A 14205-nucleotide genomic window follows, 5' to 3' on the forward strand; every position below is an offset into this window, starting at 1 on the left:
TTACGCGGCCAGTGAGACATGAGGTTAGGAGTGTTATTTGCCGATGTGATAATTGGAAATTGCAGCTAATTGGACTTTAATTGTAGCTGCAGGAGAGCCTTGCTAAAAAAGTTCCACTAGGAATTCTAAAATTGAACTAATACAGGCATAGAAGGGATCTATGTCTCTTGCTCTTGCCCAGTAGGAGAACCTCTTCCATTTGCTGGAATACAATTTCCTGGTGGAAGCCTTATGAGAAGAGACTAGAATGTGTTTGACTGCCAGAGTAAAACCTTTAAGCCTGACTATGTTTGGAAGTACAGCAGTCAAGCTGTCAGATTGAGGGTCTGGAGAGAAGGATGAAGTGCACCCGACATACGAGTCAGAAGGTCTGGGACTAGGTCCAGAGTCCATGGCTTCTCCTGAAGGTGAGGCTAGAGGAAGGGGAGCCAAATCTGATAAGTCTGATATGGAGTAATGAGAATTAGCCTGCTTCCCAAGACCTTGGCTTTCTGAATGACTTTGGGAATTAGCGGAAAGGGAGGAAAGGCATACAGTAGTTCCGAGGGCCAACTGTGGATGAGTGCGTCTCTCAGTGTCTACCCCTGTGGGAGGATTAGAGCAAAGTAGCTGCTGCATTTGGTGTTCAGGGGGGTTGCAAATAGGTCACAGCAAGGCTGGCTCCAAGTTCGGAAAATCTTGTCCGCTATGCTCTGTTTTAGAGACCATTCATGACGTATTAAAATTGCCCTGCTGAGCTTGTCGGCTATCACGTTGGATTTCCCCGGGATGTGCGCTGCTACCAGAAAATGGTGGGAAGAAATTACCCATTGCCATACTCTTAGCACCTCTTGACAAAGGGGATATGATTTGGTTCCTCCTTGCTTGTTTATGTACCAGACATGTTGTCTGACTGGATTGCAATTGTTCCTAGTGGGAAAGAGTCCTAAAGTGCTTGCAATGCCAGAAGTACTCCCTCATCTCTAGAACACTGATGTGCAACTGAGCCTCGTGTTCTCGCCATGTGCTTTGGACTGCTCTTCCCAGATAATGCCTCCCCCACCCTATCTGGGAAGTGTCTGTGGTCACTGAAACAACAACAGGTTGTTGTGGAACAAAGGATCTTACTAAGGTAACATGATCAGACTGGAGCCATCATCGGAGATCTCTCTTGCATGAATTTGTTATCGTTATCTGATGGGACATAGGAAGTTCCTAAAGAGACCATTGAGCAAACAGAAGCCACTGAAGGATTCTCGTGTGCGTCCTGGCTAGAGGGACAAAAGTTATGGTTGACACCATGGTTCCAAGAAGTGTTAGGACTACTTTTGCTTTTACTTTGCTTCTCGGAAGAATGTTGACTATTTGCTGTCTGAGGACAGAGACTCTGTCGGGCGGAAGGCGAGACATCATAGAAGTGGTGTCTATATCTGTGCCGATAAACATAATACGTTGAGAAGGCAACAAGGCAGATTTTTGAAAATTCACTGTTATGCCTGTGTACAAAGTTCCAGTGTAGTGTCCCTGGCCTGTAGAAGTAGATGCTTGGTGGTGGCAGTTAGGAGCCAGTCGTCCAGGTATGGAAACACTTAGAATCCTAGGCATCTCAGGAGAGCCGTTACTACTGCCATGCATTCTGTGAACACTCTGGGGGCTGTAGTGAGACCAAAGGTCAGAGCTCAAAACTGATAATGACTGGTTCCCAGCCGGAAACGTAGATGACTCCTTGATACTCTGTCCATTTTTATGTGGTAGTACGCATCTTGGAGGTCTACTGATCACATCCAATTGTCTTTCCTTAAAAAGGGAAGAATAGACTGCAGTGTCACAATTCGGAACTTCTTTACATATTCGTTCAACCTGCCGCGATCCAGAATGGGTCTCCAGTCCCCTGTTCTTTTTGGTACTAAAAAGAATCTTGAGTAAGTTCCAAATCCTATTTGGTCTGCGGGGACTTCTTGGATGACTCTTTTGCTTAGCAACTTCTGGATTGCTGTGGTTGCTTGCTCCCTCTGACTGGGTGGAACATCCGGGATTTTTCTGATCTGTGGAATGGAATGGTAAAAGGGAATGGAATATCCTCTGGATATTATGCTTTGTACACACTTGTCTCTTGTGATATTTCACCAGGCTTCTGTGTACAAAGTTAATCTTTCCCCGACTGTCTCCAGAGCAGAGCAGTCAGGCCTCCTTTCAGGAGTGCTGATAGGGACGGCCTCGAAAGGAATCACGGTCACTTTGGTTTTCTGGACCCCCCCGCCACATAAACGGCGTCTACCATTATTGCCTCCCCCTCTGCCTCTGGGGAAGGGCTCACCTCGTGCGTCCCTTTGGTCCAAAAAGAGAGGAACCATCAAAAGGGGCTTTGGTAAAGGTAGACCTGAAGGGCTCTGCAAAGTTGCACAAGCGCATCCAGGAATGCCTCCTCAAGGAAACTCCGGAACCCGGTGCCCTGCTCATGCCATCTGCAGCATAGGATATCAGCCTCATGGAGGAGTTGACTAAGGAATTTAAGGTGGATAGCTGGGCGGTCACTTTTTCTGAGACCCCTCGCAGCTAATGAACCTTGCAGAGTATGTCCTAATTCCTTCAGGAGATCTCTTTGAAGTCTTGTAAAGTGTGTGAGGTAGTTCAGCGATCTGAGGGTGAAAGTCACTGATGATAAAACACTCTTCCCATATCTGTCCATCATTTGAGACTCCTTATCTGGCGGACAGACAGATGAGTATGTCTCAGAGAGTTCCTTTTTAGTGGCTGCTGCCATCACCATAGCATCTACGGGTACGCCTTTTGAGAGAAATTCTTTATCCAAAGGAGCTGACAGGAGCTTATTTGGCCTCCTAGGGACTGGCTCCATAGTGTCTGGTGACTCCCATGCCTTCTGACTAACCAAATCGATTATCTCATCGAAAGGCGGAGAAACCCAGGAGCCTGAAGGTTGAGATACGAAGACCTTCAGGTACACTGACTCCTCATCAGAAGGGTTGATGGGCTTCCAGCTGCCTCTGTGTTTTAGGATCTCCAGGATATCTGAAAAAGAGATATCTACAGAAGATGACCATGGGGACCCTTCTGCTTCCCTAAGGTCAGTGTCAGAAGTGATGGACTCATCAGGGGAGTCTACATGCTTCCTCTTGCGTGTCCTCTTCCGAGGTGGCTCCTCAGATGGGTAGTCTGGGGTGATCTCGGAAGAGTGGGGCATACCCAATCGGGCTTCCTGAGGCCCTGAATCTCTGCTGCCCTGTGGACAGGATGGTGCTAAAGCAGACGCCAGTGTCTGAGTGGGAAGAATGCCAGTATCCCTGAGTAGAGCTGCAGGAGGGAACAGCACACTCCTCATCACTTCAAAGGCCAATCCCCCCGGCTCCGAGGACATCCCCGGTACCAAGGAAATGGAGGAAATCCCCGGTATCAAGGAAATCAGCTCCGAGGCAGATGTAGGAGCCAAGCTCACCCAAGCCGACGCACCGAGGGGCAGACTAGGAACTGAAGAGATTCAGGTCTGAGACTCTTCCCGGAGCCAACCAGAGAACTATGGCCCCTAGACACCACAGATGGCACCGAAGGTGTTGGAGCAGGCAACAGTTCCGAAGAATTCCCAAAGTGGTCTCAGGACCAAAGGATCTACCACAGCAGGTATCTGGCATTCCAGCTTTGAAGATCCAGCTTGGCTTGGAGGAGGAATAGTGGATGTAGTCATCTTGGGTGACTCTGAAACCGGTGGGGTCAGAGCCGAGAACAATTCTGCCAGTGCTGGTGACTTCAAAAGCCTGCGCACCACTCTGTCCATATCATAATCCGATAAGCTCCTAGAGGACTTGGATGAAAGAGTGGGGGATCGAGACCTTTGAAGAATAGGGGATCTCAAAGTCAGAGATACTAGTAATAATTTCATGGACCAGCTCCGAGAATTAGTCTGTTATCAGTTCCAATGTCTTTGGAACCGAAGAGCTAGATTTGTCTGCACCTATTGTCTCACTCAGTTTCGAAGGTGGTGGAGCCAACAAGACAGATTTTTCAGTCAACTTAGGTAATTTCTTTGGAGGCTATGAATGAGCCAAGGAAGAAGATGAGGAGGAAGGTCTCTTGGACTTGTCACTAGTTGTTGGAGAAGATTGTAAAGCCTCATCAAAGGAAGGCTTTATTAGACCTCGTAAAATCAATTTGTTTTTCCTCTCATGTAAAACTTGAGAGCTGAAGGAATGACAAAAACTGCATGATTCCTGCAAGTGAATGGCACCTAAGCAGTATACACACACACACACACACACACACACACACACACACACATGCACACACACACACACACACACACACACACACACACACACACACTATGCCCATCAGTAATGGACATTTTTGGGAGCATTGCTGGCATTTCTTGAACCCAGAGACTTTGGGTTCTTTATCTCTAGAGTCTTTAGACATGCTGAAAACTGCAACAAACTACAATAAACTGCAAGAAACTTATACAAGAAGGCTAAGCTAAACACACGCACAGCAAAAGACAGTAAAGTGAAGTAAAGCTCTACCCACTAAGTTAAATGGGTGCTAGGCCCTCTAACTTAAATGGACCTAGCCGAGCTGACGGGGACAGACAACAAAAACCTTTAATAAAACGGGTTACCTTTAACTCAGTAACTTAAAAGAATTAAAGTTACACAAAAAAACAGAAGACTGACAGGGATAGGATAGGCCTAGGGAAGAAAACGACGGCCAATAAGCAACACACAAACAGGCGGGAAAAGGAATTATGCCAAAAACCTTGTAAAAGGTTAAACTGTGTAATCCAGGAACTACAGTTAGTCTAATAAGAAAAAAAATTGTCAAAACAGCTATTAGAAAAGTAATCAAAAAACGCTTAACCATGGCCAAGAAGAAAGCATCCGAACTCATCAAGCAGCAAATGAGATCTGGGGGATACTCCAATGCATTGTGGGATAGGTATTGAGCCACGAGCCAAGTCAGACACTTCGAGCTAGTGTATTGGCTGAGTCGGAGCTGACTGTTGGCTCTGAATCCATCCAGTAAGAAAGAAGGCAACAGGGACAACATAACACAGACTACCATGAGGCTTTTTTCTAGCCAATGAATGTATGATTAGTAGCAGTTCTGTATCTGGCCCTCACGTCTCCATGGAAACAATCTGATAAAGAGAAATTGACTACCTGGTTCTCATGTTTCTATAGAGACAACCTGATAATGAGAAATTAGCTGTCTGTTTCTCATGTCTCCATGGAGACAATCTGATAAAGGTAAATTGGTTACAGTGTTCTGGAGAGTTATTGGCTAGGGGGGAAAAAAGAAAACAGAAATTGGCCAGGACATAATGTTCTCTAAAAGCATTCAGGGGTTTTCCCAGCTGGAAGAGCTATAAATTTAAGACAAAACCAGACAGCACTTAGTAGAAGCACAGGCTGCACCATGCATCTTATCATGGATAACCTTTCTTTCAGGTTAATTCAAGTCTATCAGTGTGGCTGTCAGTTTGGGACAACTGTTCCTATTAAAAAGGTAAAACTTCAATATTTGAAGATGTACGTAGTTTTGTGTGTTAGCATTAAATTAACAGGTTTTAGGGGGCATTAGGGTTTGTTTCTTTGTTTGAGGGCTTTCAATAAAACAAAAAGTTTTGTAAGATGTGACACAGTTTCAAATGGATAAGACAATAACCAACTATATAAAAGTTCAACCTGCCAAACAGTGTATGCATGTAACACAAGAGCTGGAAGTAGACATTTAACAAAAAAGCTGTTACACATAAAAGATGTGAATAATAACTTTTTAATACAAGGATGCTTTCTGTCATGTCTTTAAATGTCAATGGTCTCACAGATCAATACAAAAAAGAAAACAGTGAACTATATTAAAAATGTAGAGTTCAAATAGCAATGTTACAAGATACACACTTGAAAAGAACTGAACATATGAATTTGATAAAAAAAGGTTTTCAGGATGGTTATTCAGTGGAATATCTGGGACAAAGGAAAAGAGGAGTGCTTATATTAATTGCAAGAGAAGCTCCAATAGTGATAGAAAAGGATAAAAAAGATAACTGCAGATTTGTAGTGGTAAGGGGTTACTGGCAAGGGAGGAAGATTACATTGGCATTCATTTATATTCCACCTAAAACTGCTATAATGGAACTTAAGAAAATTCTGGGAGAAATAATCAGTTTTCAGCAAGGAATATTACTTATCTGTGGGGACTATAATTTGATTTAGAGCAGTGAAGATGTGTCTGGGGGGCCCAGAAGGGAAAATATAAAAAGGAGGGTAGATTTTTGAACACATATAGGTTCATAGGTGTTTCCTAGGAAGACGACTACTAGGCCCTTTTTAAGCCTAGCCATACATCCCAAATCTCTGACAAGTTCTGATACCCTTGATAAGTGTAAGCATGGGCCTGGGAGATACACATAGGTGCCAAACCAGGATGAATTTCCAGTTTCCCATGCAATTGTCAAAGTTGCACTTGAAATGGATTAGGGAAGAACTCTGCTTCACATGGATGGAGAGCCTGTTCCATAGATGTGGTATTCTCTGGGATACATGCCTACCTCTCCAGCAGATCTTATTTATATCACAGGCAAGGTTTAAGTCTTTAGAACAGTTAATTCCGGTGCTGTTTGTTTTGAGGATACGCAGGAGGTCCATCAGAGTGGGGTCTGACAATGCCCTGTATGCCAGACATAGATCTCCTCTCAAAAGCCTGTAGGAGACAGAATACAGGGATAGGACCTTGAGGCAATCTTCAAAGGACATTCTATTTACACCCTATATTTTTTTAGTGAGGAACCTCTGTGGACGTTCCAGTTGTTGGATATGCCTTGTTAGGTACATACCAAAGGGGGCACTGTACTCAATAATAGGTTTGATGAATGCTGAATACAGTGGAACAATGCCTTCCTTGCACTTAGATGCCATACCTTTGTTTATAAGTTGCACAACATAGAATCATTTCCTCATCACTGTAGACACGAGGGTCAAAGGCTAGATTACTATCTATGTGTGTCCCTAAGTTGCTGACTACTGGATCAACTATAAGGGGTATGTTGTCAATATAGTTACCAGGGATGGATAAGTTCCCAAAGGATACTATTATACATTTTTGGCATTTAGTTTTAGTCCACGGCTCTGACACCAGTTGTTTGTCTATGTCAGGCCCTCCTGGAGAACATCTGTGACAGTGTGAGATTCAATTACAACTCCTAATTTGAAGTCATCCTCGAATTTAGTCAACCAGAGACCACTGACATTAGCCTGGACTTCTGAGAAGTAAATGTAAACAAGAAGCAGTTCAAGGACTGATTCCTGAGGGACTCCACTTGTGACTGGCCTCTTTGTAGAGGCGGACTCCCCAGTTCTAGCTTCCTGGGTCCAGTCTGTTAGCCAATTAGCTATCCACTGGGTGACATACGGGTTTGTACCTAACCTCCTGAGTTTGTCAACAATGCCCGAGTGGGGTATTGTGACAAATGCCTTGGCCAGGTCAAGGTAGGCAGTGTGAACAATTCTTACATCATCCATTGCTTTGGTGACCCTCTCAATGAAGTCCACTAGGTTGAGTAGGCATGATCTGCCCATGACAAAACCAAACTGCATTGGGTCCAGTGTCTGGTGGTTTAATGTATCTCTAGTGATCATCTCCATGATAATGTAGATAGGGGGATCTCACAGAACAAGAAGAGGATCAACTGCAGAATGCTAAGGAGAAAATAAGGGATTACTTCAATAATATACATGAGTTTAGAAAGACTTCTGTTAAGCAACCGTTTTTGATAACAGCACTACAGCACAAAAACATTTAGCACAATAACTCAGGCAACAGAAAGTAGAAAGGGCTGTTGTCAAGCTTAGGGAGCCTGTAATAAGGAAGGTAACAAGAGATCCTGTAGAGATATCAGAAATATTTTAGAAATTCTGTAAAAGTCTGTATAAAGCAGAGAAATGTGGAAATCAGAAAATGATACAAATGGAAATGTTTATGGAGGAGTTAAATATACTAAGATTAGAGGTAGATGAGGTTCTAATGGTTAGGATAGGAGGAGATGAGATAAAAATGTTAAGTATAACCAATGTACTGGAAAGTCCCCAGGCATAGATGGTATTCCTGTGGGCATTTGGAAGCTAGAAGGGAAAAACTAATAAAGATCTGGAAGGTTTTGGTTAACAGTATTTTAAGAAATAGGAGAAATACTAACATACTGGAAGAAAGCAGTAGTAGCTGTGATACCTAAACAGTGTAAAGATCCATCAGATCCAGCTTCATACAGGCCCATTTCAATACTAAAACATGATTATAAAGTGCTCATGTCTATAATGCTTAAATGAATGGCAAAAGTAATGCCAAAATTGATAGATATGGATAAATGTGGTTTTGTGGAGGAGAGGCAAATATTTGACAACATTAACAGAACATTGATGATCCACAGGGAAGCAGAATGTAAGAAAATACCATTGTTGTTGATGGGTCTTGATGCAGAGGAAGCATTTGACAGAGTAATCTGGGACTTTATGAGCAGGGCAATAGAAGGATTTGCATTTCCTGAAAAAATTATAATGATTAGGAGGATATACGAGGGATTGGAGGTGAAAATTAAAGTGGGTGGGGTTCTCTCTGATAATTTCTTCTTGAGTGGAGGAACCAGGCAGGGGTGTCCTTTTTCCCCTTTGTTACTTGCATTATATTTAGAACCACTGGCAAAGAAAATAAGGAACTTAGAAATTCAAGGACATAATTGGTATGGCAGTCAAGAAAAGCGGACTATATTTGCAGATAATATTTTATACCTGACAAAACCAGAAAGAGACATTACAGTGCTGTGGAACATTTTCAGTCAGTTTCAAATCTTTTCGGGATGCAAAATTAGTGAAGCTTAAACAAAGGCAATAATGGTAAATTATGTACCCACATATGAATTGGTTCAGCAATATCTATATTTATGGGAACATGATAAAATTACGTATTTAGGAGTATGGATTAAAAATGATTCTGGTGTGGCAGCTAAGGATATGTGGGAAGAGACTAAACAAAAGATAATACAAAAACTGAGAAAAAGGAAGCTTTGTTATATGGATATGGGTAACAGGATACAAGCAGTTAAAATGTTTTTATTCCCATTAGTCTTATACATAGGTCAGGCATATTAGAGGAGAAGTTGTGGATAGCAATTAATAAAGAGCTGAAGGACTTTATCTGGGAGGAGAAGACGGCCAGAGTCAAGTGGGATAAGCTGATTCTTCCAGTAGAACAGGGCAGATTGGGATTATCCAATTTGAAAGGGTATTTCAGAGCTACACAGTTAAGGCTCCTATACATAGCACAAGCAGACAACTATAATTCAAAGTGGAAAGAGATGCTGATGAAACAGGAGGGGCGCTCAAGAAACAAGGAGAGACTGGGATTTGATGAAACAGGGGAGAAGCTCAAGAAACAAGAAGAAACTCTGATTTTGGATGCAGGCCTTTAAGGAAAATAATAATCATACAGAATATTATATCTATAAAGTAGCATAAAGTATGCTAAGAACTAAGCTAACATGGGAATGGAGAAGGGAGATTCTGCAGAGAGGGATGACTGCAATTAGGGATATAGACAATAGGCAAGAGGGGGCTGGAAGTTATTGGAAAAAAATGGGAAAGGAACCAAGATATTGGGAGCAAATAACTACAAAGGGAAAGATTAATTTATTTGGACTACGCATTAGACATTGCCTTCCTTATCAAGGATTGATATCAGAGCATAGACAAAGAGAAAGAAATAGGGAGGGTCCTAAATGAAAGACCAGCACCGGTAGAGTTTTTAGTAGAATCTAGAACAGATGTTGCCATTAAAAAGGGAATAATTAGTAGAGCATATAAAATATTGCATGTTAACTATAAGAATCAATCAGAGAAGTTTAGAAAGGATTGGAAAGAGAAATTGGATAAGCAATTCACAAAGACACAATGGGAGGCTATATGTATGTCAACCAGATATACACCAAAATCTAGAAGAGTTAGGATTTTTGCTTGGAAATGTTTGCATATACATTTTAAACCCTATGTAGACTCCAGATAATTTTTCCTCAGGTAGACAGCAAACATTGGAGGTGTGACAGGGAAGAAAGAGGTAATTGGGAGCATGTTTTCTGGGAGTGCGGTAAATTACTGGACTTTAAGGATTCCCTGCAGGATGCACTGTTGGAGATGCTGTGTGGGCAGATTGGTATGATGAGGGAGATGATTTTTCTGAGCTACAATACAGAATAAGAATTGCCTAGACATGGTAAGGCCTTGCTGTGTCAAATTATGATGGCTGCCAAAAAGTAATTACTAAAAAATAGAAATCAGAATCTAAACCAACTATACTAGAAGTAGTGAATATAGTAACAGAGATAAAAGAACTGGAATTGAGATTTTTAGAAAAGGGTAGGAGCAAACTATATTAGAAAAATAGAAATTGTGGGAACAATACATACACGGGAGGAATGAGGTTTGAAAGAAGGCAGAACTTAAATGAGCTATGTAATGTTTGTCTGAAAATGATTGGGTATATTATAAGTGATGTATAATGTTTGCAACTGGGAGTGTGTCAGTATGGTTTGTGATTTAAAATGCTTGCAACTAGGATTTTGTTGATGTGGTTTGTTTTCATTTATATAAATGTATGACTGCCTATGCAGTAAGTGATGGTTTAATAAAGATGTTTCTTTTTTAAAAAAGGGCAGGAATTGAATAATTTATGTAATGTTGCTTAGGTTACATGATGTATAGCAATATATGTGAGGTATAATGTTTGTAAATGTGAGCTTGTTAATACAGTTGGATTACTTTTATATTTAAATATTTTATATAAATATCAATTTGCCTATGTCACAAGTGATAATTCAATAAGAGTGTTTAATAAAAAAAAAGCAATTTTAAGATAAACATACTGTGATCTTCGGCTGATGGCGTGGGGTGTAAAACTATATTGATTATATTATATGTACAATTAAGACAATATTTTCCCTTGTTTTTGCAAGAGAAGACATAAACATTAATCCCTTTGGCTTAAGCTATAAACAAGTTTTTCTGTAAGCAAACAGGCTTGAAAAATAAGATAAAATGATGAAAGCACTAAAAAATGTTAACTTCCTTGCATCTGCAAAGATATTAGCTTGTTTTTTTTTTGTTCTATTAACAAATATCCCACTTGTGAGACAAGAAGTCTGCAGCTGTTGGCCCAGGAAATTCTGTGCATTCTCTTCTGAGTGAAATTTACAAAGATTCCTTCATACATCAACAAAGTTGTTAGCTATTTGTTCTCATCGCTGACTATCTTTACATGCAAAGGAGTTGTCTGCAGGTACAAGAAATTAATCCTGAGATTTCTGGGACTTCTTTGTTGAGGGAAACGCAATATTTAAAGGTAAAATGGCAAGCAGTTGGTGAAAATACAAATTATGTACTTACCATAATGTTCCATGTGTGTTGTCCATCTCATCCTGTATTCTCACTGATGAGTTGGATCCCATCCATCGGATCCATCTTGGCCACTCTAAAAGCTCAAGATGTTAAGCAAAGCTTGTGGGCATCCCTCTTTACCCATAATGCAACCCCTTAGCTTCCTCACATATCTTGTTTGCCCCAAGTACTCTTTCAAAAGGTAAGGCAGAAATATTATGTATATATAAATATAAACAATATATCTATACATATTAAAATATACACCAGAGTATAAATTCTGAGGCTATATGTATATGTAGGACTCAAGTTATGCCACTCGGTTTCCCAGGAGTATAGGCAGGAGGGTATGGAGGGAGGGTTGTACGAATAAATGATGAGATGGACACACACATGGAACATTACAGTAAGTACATAATTTCTTTATGTGATGTTATCAATCTTGCCTTTATTCTCACTGATTGGACCACATCCCTAGCAACCCACTGGGTGGCTCATGGGAGAATATTCCTCAGAATCATAGAACCGATAGACGCTCTACTCCTAGAGCCCAAATCAACTTTGTAATGAGTGAGGAAGGTATGAGGTTTTGCCCAAGTTGATGCAGCGCAGATATTATCCAGTGGTAATCTAGCTTGAAAGGCTGCAGATGTGGCTACAGACCTTGTGGAATGAGCTTTAACATTATCTGGAAGTGTTATATTCTTTGAATTATAAATGCAGGCTATACAAAGCGTAATCCATTTTGATAAGGTAACTTTTGTGACTGGAATTCCTTTTCTTAACGTCAGAATAAGAGATGAAGAGTTGATCTGATTTTCTAATTTCAGACGTTCTATCTAAGTAGAAACATAACTGTCTATGAACATCTAGGAGATGTAGTGAGTATTCTCCTCTATTCTGGAAGTTCGGAAAGAAAACTGGCAGCTGTATAGATTGACTGAGGTTACTTTCTGAGACAACTTTCGCTAAAAATGAGGGGTTAGTGCATAAAGAAACTCTGTCCTTATGAAAGACTAGGTACCGGGGCTTAGCAGACAGAGCTTGTAATTCAGACTCTCTTCTGGCTGAAGTAATAGCCATTAAAAAGAGTGTTTTCCAGGAAAGGTATTTCAACTCACATGTAGCTGATACTTCAAAGGGAGGATAGATAATGTTAGATAAGATAAAATTCAAATCCCAAGGGGGTGCTGGCTTTTAATATGGGGTCTTATCACAGTGGTTCCTTTCAAAAACCCTTTACAGAGTCTGTGTGACATGATTGCAGAAATGTTTTTTCCTATATGAAAATTGGAAATTGCTGCCAACTGAACCCTAAGAGTTGCTGCAGCAGCTCCTTAACTGAAAACTTTTGCCAAAAATTCTAGAACACAATCATACCTCTCAACTGTACAGATGTTCGCAGAATGTCCACATTTTTTTCCTCATATTTTTGGACCATTTTCTCATAAAATTGTGTTTTTTCTGGCAAATCATTGATAGTTGAAGTCATAAAATAATGACAGACATTTGAGGTTCAGACTTCAAACCCTTCAGAAAATGCATGCTAATGCAAAACCTCTTATTCTATCAATTTTCTACGTTTGTAAGAACAATATTTTAAAAAAGTGTCCCTATTTTGGGCCTTTGCTCCTCATTATGTATGGCTTTGTCCAGATTTCTTGCTCTAAGAGGTTGAGAGGTATGAAAAGAATGTATGGGCGCAAAAACGGGGTCTATCTGATTCTCGCTGGCCCATGTAACAAATCTTCTGCATTTACTTTTGCACAATTTTCGTGTAAATGTTTTACGGGAAGATAATAAAATATGTTTGACTGGAGAGGAAAGGGATGGAAACCTGGGGGTGAAAGGGGCATAGCCCCCCCCCCTCTGCAAAATAGTACAATTAATGTACCGTTGACTGTAGAGTGTAACGGCATGTTAATGTGCATAGCATGGGTGACTGACATCACCTCCTGCTATGTCAAATACATCGAACTACAGACATTGATATATTCATTTTCGACTTGATTTACTTTTCGCAATGCCGAATTCAGTATTTCGGGTTGACATTCTGACTGGTTTACCAAAGTGAATTTGGAATGCCAATAGTAACCCCACCCACACACACACACACAGATATACGATACACATAAAATAGTCCAATAAAAACAGTTTTAATTTCAACATATTCCTGGATTAGAACTCTTTAAAAGTATGCAAAAATCAGTCAGTACATTTGAGCTTTATCTCAACATGCCACAAAGGAACTCCTACTTCATGCACTTTAAATCACAGAACTGAAGAGTCAGTGACATCGTACTAAAGGAGAAACGGTGAAAAGGCGCAGAGATTGACAGAGAAATGCTAGGAATTTTGTTTATGATACATTTAGGACCATCTTCATGGAATGTTACTCAAGTGTTTCCTCTGGTCTATATCACATTGTTGAATGCACTAAATGTCGAACACCTCTTCGTCGAACCTTATTTTTCAAATCTTCATTCGAATGATTATTTCAGAGAAACTTCTTCCCATGGTATATAGCAAGCTGGCAAACCTACTGACCCCCACAAAAATAGCATTATTTAAAACACACCCTGGTGGGAGGCTGCACCCCCACACACCACCTCCAACTAAATATACCACCTCTGAAATCACACTACAGTGGGGAAAAGGGCAAATTCCCAATAATGGTCCACTGGTTACTTACCATGGGAAAAAGTTTATTAAAATGATTATTCAATGGATGAAGACTGACAAATACGGTTTGATGAAGAGGTGTTCAACATTTAGTACATTCAACAATGTGATATAG

The 14205-nt window shown here is 40.7% G+C and overlaps 1 protein-coding gene across 2 annotated transcripts in view; it reads right to left on the reverse strand.

Moving 5' to 3' along the window:
• Positions 1 to 14205, reverse strand: part of LOC122788282 — a 683625-nt gene that overhangs the window by 140992 nt on the left and 528428 nt on the right. The window lies entirely within an intron of this gene.

The sequence above is a fragment of the Protopterus annectens genome, chromosome 13.part0, assembly GCF_019279795.1.
Source record: "Protopterus annectens isolate FY-2018-M chromosome 13.part0, PAN1.0, whole genome shotgun sequence".
Taxonomy (NCBI): domain Eukaryota; kingdom Metazoa; phylum Chordata; order Ceratodontiformes; family Protopteridae; genus Protopterus; species Protopterus annectens.